Genomic DNA, 11959 nt, shown 5'->3' with positions numbered 1-11959 from the left:
ACTGGAAAAATTGGGCATGTGTTACCTATGAATCTACATGCCTGCCATTTGGAGTGCTCCGGCTGCTGGTCCCAGAGGTATACTGGTTATAGCTATTGCAGCCAGTTCCCTGAGACTTGTAAAATCCTGGTTTAGGACATGGGCCTGTGGTGTGGATTGAAAATGCTGGGCCTCCTTGATGGTCAGCCAGAGGCCATGTGGTTGGGTGATGATTGAAGTGGGAGCAGGTTGTGCTACACCTCCCTCCTTCCTGCAGCCCCTGCTCCTTTCCCTGGGCTCCTGGCACTGAGTGACTACTGGGACCAGGCAATGAGCACAGCCAAAAAGGCCAGAGGTCACTAGGTCAGCATTATACCAAACACCTGGCTTTCACTGGGCATCAGCGTGCTTCACATGAGAGTTTGGTACCATGGTTAAGATTGATTCCATGCTAGGTAAGTCCTGTTAGGAATGGCAGTTTGTATTCCGCCCACATGAATGATGCCGGGCTTAATGTATTATTTGAGGGGCTTCTTCAGAGCAGTTCTCACTGAGCTTTCCATTAACGTACACTCTTCCGGACGGCTCTTAAAACTTCCAGGACATAATGAAATTGGGAAGAGCAGAGTGTTGAACTCTATAGCATGGCCTTCTGCTTGACCCTGAGTTCCTGAATTGAATGTGAGAGATCACAGGCCATGCTTGGCATAAAGAAACATGTTAGTAGTACGGTTTTTTGTTCAGTTGAAAAAACAGCTATTGATTTTATTAGTAGCAAATTATCACCATTAAAGCCAGTGTTGTTTTTTGTTGTTGTTTTGTTTTTATTTTTTTGTTTTGTTTTTGAGACAGAGTCTCATTCTTGTCGCCCAGGCTGGAGTGCAGTGGCGCAATCTCGGCTCACTGCAACCTCCGCCTCCTGGGTTCAAGCGATTCTCCCGCCTCAGCCGCCTGTGTAGCTGGGATTACAGGCGTGCACCACCACGCCCGGCTAATTTTGTATTTTTAGTAGAGACAGGGTTTCTCCATGTTGGTCAGGCTGGTCTTGAACTCCCCACCTCAAGTGATCTGCCCGCCTCGGCCTCCCAAAGTGCTGGGATTACAGGCTTGAGCCATTGCGCCTGTCCCACCAATGTGTTTTTTATACTGGACTGATAAAAGATGCAGTGAGCCATTATTCCCTTTTAGCAGGTAGTCTATTAAAAATTGGTGTTGATTTTTAAAATATACCATTGAGAGCAAGTATCTTTCCCAAGCTTGACCTTGAACAGAGCTGGATGGGAGTGAGAGGCAAACAGATTTGGGACATATGGAAGATGTTCTTGGGAGCCCCATATTCTACCTCAGTTACCCAAGGCTATTAGAACCTCTGAACTTTTCCTCCTCTGAAATCCTAAGCACAACTTCGGGAACATCATGTCTGATAGCAGATGTCTGCCTGCTGTGAGGAGCTGCTCGATGTGGAGACCAAGGTGTGGGTGTGGGCAGAATGTGTCCTAGTAGAAATAGTGAACCTCAGATATGAATAAATAAGCAAGAGACCGAAAGTTAAGTGTGTGACAACCTCAGTACTATAGTTAAGCTACATCCTTTACATTGGCTTTTGTGAACTAATTGGGAACCTATTCTCTTTTATAACTGTTTCTTTGAGAAAAACTCCTAAGCACCTGATATTCAAACAAACTTATGGTACTTTACTCGTTTGTAAGTTGGCAATCTAGCTGGCTGTATTATTGCTTTGATAATTTCTTTTCTTTTAATTTACCTAATATATATAAGGAAGGGGTTTGGATATATTAAAATAGGTGTTAATTTTATCTATTTACCAATAAATTCATCTCTTTAATTCAGTGGCTTTCACTTTTCTTTTATTGCAACTCATAGGAATAAGTGTATTTTATGTTGTGACCACACACACACATAGTGTGATTATATATGGACACAAAAATTTCACATATACTTTTGTGAAGTAATACATATTCTTACTATACTCTGATAGTTTCAGTTTTTAAAAAAATTCAGGTTGTGACCACCAAGTTGATTTTTCTGCCCACTAATGGACAGATAATTCAGGGAAGGAAAATACTGCTCTAAGTGACCTGACCGCAAGATGCAAATTCTGTTTAAAACCATAAAGCTTGACACCAAAAAACAAAAACAAAAAAGCATATATATTATAAATGTGAGGCTGTTTTGAGATGAGTCCATCTAAATCTAGGAAAACAGGCTAGCAGCTTTGAGACCCTAGATGGAAATATGTGGTAGAAACAATCCTTAAATTGTAGGTCCTTAGATGGGCATTTCCTAAAATGTGTTAAGTCTTGTAACTTGTATAAAAAATATGTAATCCTGGCCGGGCGTGGTGGCTCAAGCCTGTAATCCCAGCACTTTGGGAGGTCGAGGCGGGCGGATCACGAGGTCAGGAGATCGAGACCATCCTGGCTAACATGGTGAAACCCCGTCTCTACTAAAAATACGAAAAACTAGCCGGGCGTGGTGGCGGGCGCCTGTAGTCCCAGCTACTCGGAGGCTGAGGCAGGAGAATGGCCTGAACCTGGGAGGCGGAGCTTGCAGTGAGCCGAGATCGCGCCACTGCACTCCAGCCTGGGTGACACAGCGCGAGACTCCGTCTCAAAAAAAAAAAAAAAAAAAAAAAAAATATGTAATCCCAGCACTTTGGGGGCCACTGAGGCAGGAGGATCGCTTGAGCCCAGGAGTTTGAGACTAGCCTGGGCAAGATGGCAAGACCCCAATTTTTTTTTTTTTTGAGACGGTGTCTTGCTCTGTCACCCAGGCTGGAATGCAGTGGCGCGTTCCCAGCTCACTGCAAGCTCCACTTCCCGGGTTCATGCCATTCTCTTGCCTCAGCCTCCCAAGTAGCTGGGACTATAGGCGCCCGCCACCACACCCGGCTAATTTTTTTGTATTTTTAGTGGAGACGGGGTTTCACTGTGTCAGCCAAGATGTCTTGATCTCCTGACCTCATGATCTGCCCACCTCGGCCTCCCAAAGTGCTGGGATTACAGGCGTGAGCCACCGTGCCTAGCCTTTTTTTTTTTTTTTTTTTAAGAAATAAAGCAAAGGGTCTGCGGGCCAATGAATATGTGTACCATGTCCTTTCCTCTTGGGGATGCATAACAAACATCATAAGAAGTTTGATATGAACGAATTATGTCTTAACCTAGCATTTCCTAAAACTTGGACGTTGAACCCTTTTCTATGAGACACCTGTGGAACTATTTTATGGAACACACTTAGGAAAGTGCCAGGAGAAGCAACAGAGAGAGTTCTTGGCAGTATGTACTTGAAGAACACATGGGGCAACCTTACCACTCCCCTTCCACGGCCTCCCAGGAACACCCCCTCCTCATGGCGATCATAAAGTTTGATCCCACACTACCACCCTGTCTCCTTTGATTTTTATTTAATTATATCAGTAATACGTGTTCAAAGAAAATACTGATAAGGTAAAGAATATTAATTCTGCAAATTCACCAACCAGAGTTAATACCTCTTAACATTAACATTTGGGCCAGGTGCGGTGGCTCACACATGTAATCCCAGCACTTTGGGAGGCTGAGTTGGGCCAGTGACTTGAGGTCAGGAGTTCAAGACCAGCCTGACCAACATGGTGACACTCCATATGTACTAGAAATACAAAAATTAGCTGAGTGTGGTGGTGGGTGCCTGTAATTCCAGCTACTGGGGAGGTTGAGGCAGGAGAATCGCTTCAGCCCGGGAGGCGGAGGTTGCAGTGAGCAGAGAGCATACCACTGCACTCTAGCCTGAGACTCCGTCTCAAAAAAAAAAAGAAGAGGGTGTATATATCCTGGCCTTCCCCCTTCATGGGTGTGTGAATACACATCCAGGCTTGTGTTTGTATATAACTTGTTATTAACAAATACAGAACTATATAAATGATTATATAACTCCTTTTCCACTTGAACATTTTCATGTCAATAAATATATCATTTTAATTGCTGCACAGTATTCCACCATATGGCTATAACATTTATTTAATCCAGTATTACTGAATATAATGTCTTGCACAATGTTTGGGTTATTCTAAGAAACTCTTAGCATAACAATTTCTGGGTTAAAAGTTATGTATATTTTTACAAATCAGGAAACAGATAATTACCCATTGGTATTCTGACTTTCATTTCTTCCAGCACGGGATGATTGCGTCTCCACTGATTTAAGTTTTATAACATTTTTCATGTGTAGGCCTTCAGTTCATTCGGAGGGATTTAATATCTCATTTTAGTCAACCATTTTATCCTCCTTTCAACTACTTTACAAAAAAACCTTTTATTATTGGGATTTCAGGACTCAGGCAAAATGGAATAGTACAGAAAACCCCCCCTTGTGGTTTTGCTTTCCATGGTTTCAGTTACTCTTGGTCAACCTTTGAAAACATTAAATGAAATAACAGAAATAAACACTTTGTAAGTTTTAAATTGTGCACCATTCTGAGTAACATGATAAAATCTCTCACCATTCTGCTCCATCCTTGGTGGGACATGAATCATCCCTTTATTTTTATTTTATTTTTTAAACAGAGTCTTGCTCTGTCTCACCCAGGCTGGAGTACAGTGGTGCAATCTCAGCTCACTGCAGCCTCTGCCTCCGGGATTCAAGTGATTCTCCTGCCTCAGCCTCCCGAGTAGCTAGGACTACAGGTGCCTGCCACCATGCTTGGCTAATTTTTGTATTTTTAGTAGAGATGGGGTTTCACCATGGTGGCCAGGCTGGTCTTGAACTCCTGACCTCGTGATCCACCCGCCTCGGCCTCCCAAAGTGCTGGGATTACAGGCTTGAGCCACCGTGCCTGGCCTGCAATTATTTTTATTCTTAGAATACATCCCACTAGAGATTCACAATGAAAATACTGTTTTTAAAATCAAAATACTTTTTTCTCTGATTATGCTGTCAACTTGATACACAGTTGGATTCATTTTTTTTTTTTTAGTATTTAGGGATTTGCTTTTTGCTTTTGTTTTGTAGTTCTGAAAAATAAACACCAGCCCAAGAGCAAAAACTACCCAAATGCATTCACAGTAGTTTTGCTGGCTTCACCCTGTTTCTTACCCTGTGTAGGTAATGTTTTCTTCATCTGTAACCTTTCCCTCTTTTTGGAGACAGGGTCTTACTCTGTTGCCTGTGTTGGAGTGCAGCGGCATGATTTCAGGTCACTGCAGCCTTGACTTCCTGGGCTCAGGCAATCCTGCCACCTCTGCCCCCCAAGTAGCTGGGACTACAGGCATGCGCCATCACATCTGGCTAATTTTTGTATTTTTAGTAGAGACGGGGTTTCACCATGTTGGCCAGGCTGGCCTCGAATTCCTGACCTCCAAGTGATCCACCCACCTTGGCCTCCCAAAGTGCTGGGATTACAGGTGTGAGCCACCAGCCCCCCCCAAAAAAACTATTGAAATAAAAATAATTATTTAAAAAATTAGCCAGGTGTGGTGGTGCATGGCTGTAGTCCCAGCTACTCAGGAGGCTGAGGTGGGAAGATTGCTTGAGCCCAGGAGGTTGAGGCTGCAGTGAGCCATGACTGTGCCACTGCACTCCAGCCTGGGCAACAGAGGAAGAACCTTTGTCCAAAGGGAAAAAAAAAATAATGTAATTTTGTCTCTGAGGTTTTCCCGTCATGCCAGCTGTTTCTGAGACAGCAAGAGCTGTTAAGAACACTCAATTAGGGTTTCTAGAGACAATGACTTTCTGTGGCTGATATGAGCTAGATTAGAAAAATGGGCTGGGCACGGTGGCTCATGCCTGTAATCCCAGCACTTTGGGAGGCCAAGGCAGGCAGATCACTTGGAGGTCAGGAATGGTGACCAGCCTGGCCAACATGGTGAAACCCCGTCTCTACTAATAGTACAAAAATAAGCCGGGCGTGGTGGCGGGCGCCTGTAATCCCAGCTACTTGGGAAGCTGAGGCAGGAGAATCATTGAACTTGAGAGGCGGATGTTGCAGTGAGCCGTGATCACGCCACTGCACTCCATCCCCAGTGACAGGGTGAGATTCCGTCTCAAGGAAAAAAAAAAAAAAACAGAAAATGAACCTGTATGGGATGCATCTTCAATTTTTGTTCATCATCTTAGGGGGAGCGAAGGGAGGAAATAAAGGGCAGCAGCAGGAACTGACAGTGAACCTCTGGGGAATTTGCTAGCCGTGTTGTTAGTCATGGTAGCAGGCCAAAAAGGCTCCAGGAGGCCCCAAGGCACAGAAGTTTGGATGCCCATATGATTTAGGCAGGTTTCTAGCCATCTGGAATTGTGGGTTCCCTTCATAATAGAAACATGGAGATACCTCTGTGGCCCACATCCTTCCCCAGGGAGGTAGGGATAAGACTAGGCCAAATTTTTTTCATAGTCTTCAAGTCCTTCTCCCTTCTCTGTCTACTGAGCCATTTGAATCCCAATTGGTGCAAGGTTATTGGTCTTCCCTGCCTGTCCTCAGCAGCCCAGCGTTCTCTCACCCTTGCCTCCCGTCACTGTCAAGATGCTGTCTTCCTGTCTACAGCTCATCCTTTGCTTTGGTTCTTTGTTGAAACTCCTCCAAACTTCTATCAATTCTCCTTTTCTCATATTTAAAATTCTCTCTCTATGCTGGAATCCTCTTCTGATCTACAGCCAGCCTGTATCAGTCCTTCCTTTCCAGAGCTCCATGTTCGAGGAACCAAGAATGGCACGGGTCAGAGCTAGAGGGTGGGGGGATGAACAGGACAAAAGGGATGTTCAGGCTTAGATTAACAGACCGCTACGCATCATAGATTTTCAGGGGATTCAATCTAAGGTGGTAGGAAGGGGCTTTTGGAGTGATGTTCGCTAATGAATAAAAACCTTCGTAATTAAGCTAAATCTCCATTTAACAACTACTATTTTAGTGTAAAATCATGTGCAGTTAGGACTTTCTGGGATGTCAGACTGTCATGTCAAGACTGGGATTTATAGCTGAAGAAATTGATTGTAGTGGTCTGAGCCCACATGTGAACAGTTCATCAGAGCCCAGTTCACATACATGAAACTTCTTACTCACTGTAAGGTGGAACAGGATGCCGTCCTGTAAAGGATGGTCTCATGCTGGTGCTGCCCTCAGAAAACTCAAGAGAGTTGAGCCCGGTTGCAAAATAATCCAGCACTTGGGTTCCCTGGAAATGGGCTGCTGGGAGAAAAGTCCTTGCTTAGGAACAAAGCAAGCTGGTCTTGTTCCTGTCTTCTGCCTCTTCTTGTGGTCTCCCCTTCATTTCTGCAGGCCTAGGACACTTTAGGGGTGCTTCATACAAGGGCAAGTTGGGCATCATGTCAGCACCCTTTTCTCTTGTCTTTCTTGCACATATTCATAGACAAATGGTTTGGAAATGGGCACTTTAAAAGTGAAACCTGAAATTCTGTCACCTGTAATACGGGTCAAACAATGAAATCTGATAGGTGGAGTCAAAGGGGTCCACTTTTGGAGGTTCCTGTGTCACTTCTCCCCCTCCCAGATGTCTCCTCATCCTGAGAGTCATCACCAAGTTCTTGGGCCTATACTTAAAGCCCTTCCTTTAAAGATGTGCTGTTCTAGGACGGGTGCAGTGACTCACGCCTGTAATCCCAGTACTTTGGGAGGCCGAGGTGGGAGGATCGCCTGAGGTCAGGAGTTCGAGACCAGCTTGGCCAACATGGTGAAACCCCATCTCTACTAAAAATACAAAATTAGCTGAGCGTGGTGGTGCATGCCTGTAATCCCAGCTACTGGGGAGTCTGAAGCAGGAGAATCACTTCAACCCAGGAGGCAGAGGTTGCAGTGAACCGAGATCGCACCACTGTACTCCAGTCTGGGCAAATAAAGTGAAACTCCACTCAAAAAAAAAAAAAGTGCTGTTTCTACCAGGTGCAGTGGCTCAAGCCTGTAATCCCAGCACTTTGGGAGACTGAGTCAGGTGGGTAACCTGAGGTCAGGAGTTGGAGACCAGCCTGGCCAACATGGTGAAACCCTGTTTCTACTAAAAATACAAAAATTAGCCAAGCGTGGTAGCAGGTGCCTGTAATCCCAGCTACTCGGGAAGCTGAGGCAGGAGAATTGCTTGAACCGGGGAAATGGAGGTTGCAGTGAGCCGAGATCGCACCACTGCACTCCAGCCTGGGCAACAGAGCGAGACACTGTCTCAAAAAAAAAAAAAACAAAAAACAAAAAAGTATTCTTGCTCATTTGACATGGATACCTCAATTAGGGAACACCTTTCAGTAATGACTGTGGCTGCCAAGAATCCCACAACTTCTCTTGGGCTGACTGGCACCTATGGCTTATTTGTGAGAGCAGTGGGTTTGAGTCCTAAACGGGGGAGGGCGAAGGTGGAGCCACAGGTACAGGGGCTTCTACTGGCCACATGAAGGGCCAGGCTGTCCCTGTCCATCATGCCAACCACAGCAGTGAGAGTAACAGTAGGGCGAACAGCTGGACATCTCCATGCCATAAAACTTCAAAAGTCAAGTCAGCATCACTGAAATTGGAAATAATGAGAAAATGAGTGAGGACATCAGTGAGGAACACATTTTACATGGTATACGGGGAATGTGGCTACTCTGGAATCCCATCAGTTCACCGTCATCTGCCCCCACTGTGCCCTGAACTGTCATCCCAAAAAGCTGAACTGGCTATCTCTGGCAGTCAGTGTTAACTCTGTATTCCTCAGATCACTTGGACGTATGGCAGCCATCTCTCGTAGGCTCTCCAAGTCTATGAACATAAGCTTATAAATGGAGCAGGGCTTTTCTCGTCCAACCTTTGCACAGCATGTTGGTGGCAGTGCCAGGTAGAGCACCCACTCCTCAGTCCAAGGCTGATCCTGCCCTTCTGACCTCCCAGAATACAGGCATTCCCTGTTTATTGAACTTGGCTTTATTGCACTTGAAGACACTGCAGTTTTTACAAATTGTACATTTGTAACAACCTTGTGTAAGTCTATTGGCATTTTCCCAACCACATGCTCACTTTGTATCTCTGTGTCACATTTTGGTAATTCTTGCAATATTTATTTCCAACTTTTTCATTATATTATCTATTATGGTGATCTATGATCAGTAATCTCTTATATCACTTTCATAATTCAGCACCACAAACCATGCCCACGTGGCAAACAACCTATAATTTGTGTGTTCTGACTGCTTCACTGACCTGCCATTCCCCATCTCTTTCCCTTTCCTCTGGCCTTCCTATTCTCTAAGAAACAATATTGGAACAGGCCACTTAATAACCTTGTAATGGCCTCTTAATGTTCAAGTGAAAGGAAGGGTTACACATCTTTTGTTTTAAATGGAAAGCAAGAAAAGTGATTAAGCTTACTGAGGAAAGCATGTTGATAGTTACGACAGGCTGACAGCTGGGCCTTCTGTGCCAAACAGCCAAATGAATACAAAGGAAAAGTTCTTGACGGAAATTAAAAGTGCTACTCCAGTGAACCAGGAACAGTAAGAAAGTGAAACACCCTTACTGCTGATAGGGAGAAAGTCTGAGTGATCTGGATAGAAAATGAAACCAGTCACAAGATTCCTTTAAGCCAAAGCCTAGTCCAGAGCAAGGCCCTAACTCTCTTCAATGGTTGGTTCATGAGGTTTAAGGACAGAAGCCACATGTAATACAAAAGTGCAAGGTGAAGCAGCGGGAGCTGCTGGAGAAGCTGCAGCAGTTATCTGAAAGATCTAAGATCACTGATGAAGGTGGCTACACCAAACAACAGATGTTCAATGTTGATCAAACAGCCTTCTATAAGAAGAAGATGTCATCTAGGACTTTTATAGCTAAAGCAGAAAAGTCAATGTTTGGTTTCAGAGCTTCAAAGGAAGGCTGACTCTTAGGGGTTAATGCAACTGGTAACTTTGTTGAAGGCAATGCTCATTTACCATTCTAAAAATCCTAGGACCCCTAAGAATGATGCTAAATCTACTCTGCCTGTGCCCTAGAAATAGAATAACAAAGCCTGGGTGGCAGCACATCTGTTTACAGCATAGTTTACTGAATATTTTAAGCCCCCTATTGAGATTCAAATTATTACTGCTCACTGACAACGCACCTGGTCACCCAAGAGCTGTACAAGGAGATGAATGTCTTCATGTCAGCTAACGACATCCATTCTGTAGCCCATATATCAGAAGATAATTTCAAACTTCAAATCTTTTTTTTTTTTTTTTTTTTTTGAGACAGAATCTCACTTGGTTGCCCAGGCTGGAGTACACTGGCACAATCTCGGCTTACTGCAACCTCCACCTCCCAGGTCCAAGCAATTCTCCTGTCTCAGCCTCCCAAGCAGCTGGGATTACAAGTGTGCACCACCACGCCTGGCTAATTTTTGTATTTTTAGTGGAGACAGTGTTTCACCATGTTGACCAGGCTGGTCTCGAACTACTGACCTCAGGTGATCTGCCACAGCCTCCCAAAGTATTGGGATTACAGGCATGAGCCACTGCACCCAGTCTCAAATTTTTGTAAGATATAAATTTTTAAATAAATTGGCCAGGTGTGGTGGCTCATGCCTGTAATCCTAGCACTTTGGGAGGCCGAGGCAGGAGGATCACTTGAGGTCAGGAGTTCGAAACCAGCCTGGCCAACATGGTGAAACCCTGTCTCTATTAAAAATACAAAAAGTAGCCGGGCGTGATGGAAGGCACCTGTAATCCCAGCTACTTGGGAGGTTGAGGCAGGAGAATTCCTTGAACCTGGGAGGTGGAGGCTGCAGTGAGTCGAGATCAGGCCACTACACTCCAGCCTGGGTGACAGAGCGAGAGTCCATCAAAAAAAAAAAAAAAAAAAAGTACATTTCACAAGGCTATAGCTGCCATAGATGATGATGATTCTGATGAATCTGGGCAAAGTAAATTGAAAAGCTGGAAAGGATTCACCATTCTCGATGTCATTAAGAACATTTGTGATTCATGGAAGGAAGTAAAAATACCAACTTTAACAGGAGTTTGGAAGAAGTTGATTCCAACCCTCATGGATGACATTGAGGGTTCAAGACTTCAGTGGAGGAAGTAACTGCAGATGTGGTGGAAACAGCAAGAGAACTAGAAGTGGAGCCTGAAGATGTGACCGAATTATACAATCTCATAATCAAACTTGAACAGATGGGCGGAGTTGCTTCTTATGGATGAGCAAAGAAAGTGGTTTCTTGAGATGGAATCTACTCCTGGTGAAGATGCTGTGAACATTGTTGGAAGGACAACAAAGGCTTTAGATTATTACATAAACTTAGCTGATGAAGCAGCGGCAGGGTTTGAGAGAACTGACTCCAATTTTGGGAGAAGTTCTGTGGATAAAGCACTACGTCAAACAGCATTGCATGCTACAGAGGAATATTTTGTGAAAGGAAGAGTCAATCGATGCCCCCAACTTCATTGTCTGATTTGAAGAAACTGCCACAGCCACCTGTACCTTCAGCAACCACCACCCTCATCGGTCGGCAGCCATCAACACTGAGGCAAAACTCTTCATGAGCCAAAAGAGTACGACTTGCCTAAGGCTCAGATGATCATTAGCATTTTTAGCAATAAAGTATTTTTAATTAATATATGTACACTGTCGGGCCTGGCGCGGTGGCTCACGCCTGTAATCCCAGCACTTTGGGAGGCCAAGGCAAGCAGATCACAAGACTGTCCTGGTTAACACGGTGAAGCCCCATCTCTACTAAAAATACAGAAAGTTGGCCAGGTGTGGTGGCACATGCCTGTAGTCACAGCTACTGGGGAGGCTGAGGCAGGACAATCGCTTGAACCCGGGAGGCGGAGGCGGCAGTGAACTGAGCTCGCGCCACTGCACTCCAGCCTGGGTGACAGAGCGAGACTGTCTCAAAAATAACTAAAAACACAAAAAATGTACAGTTTTAGAAATAATGCTATTGCACACTTAATATAGCATAAACATAACTCACATGCTGTAGGACACTAAAACATGTGTATGACTCATTTTATTGCCAAGTTCGCTTTACTGTGG

The sequence above is a fragment of the Papio anubis genome, chromosome 2 (genome assembly GCF_008728515.1).
Source record: "Papio anubis isolate 15944 chromosome 2, Panubis1.0, whole genome shotgun sequence".
Taxonomy (NCBI): domain Eukaryota; kingdom Metazoa; phylum Chordata; class Mammalia; order Primates; family Cercopithecidae; genus Papio; species Papio anubis.
Note: the sequence above shows the minus strand (reverse complement) of the source record.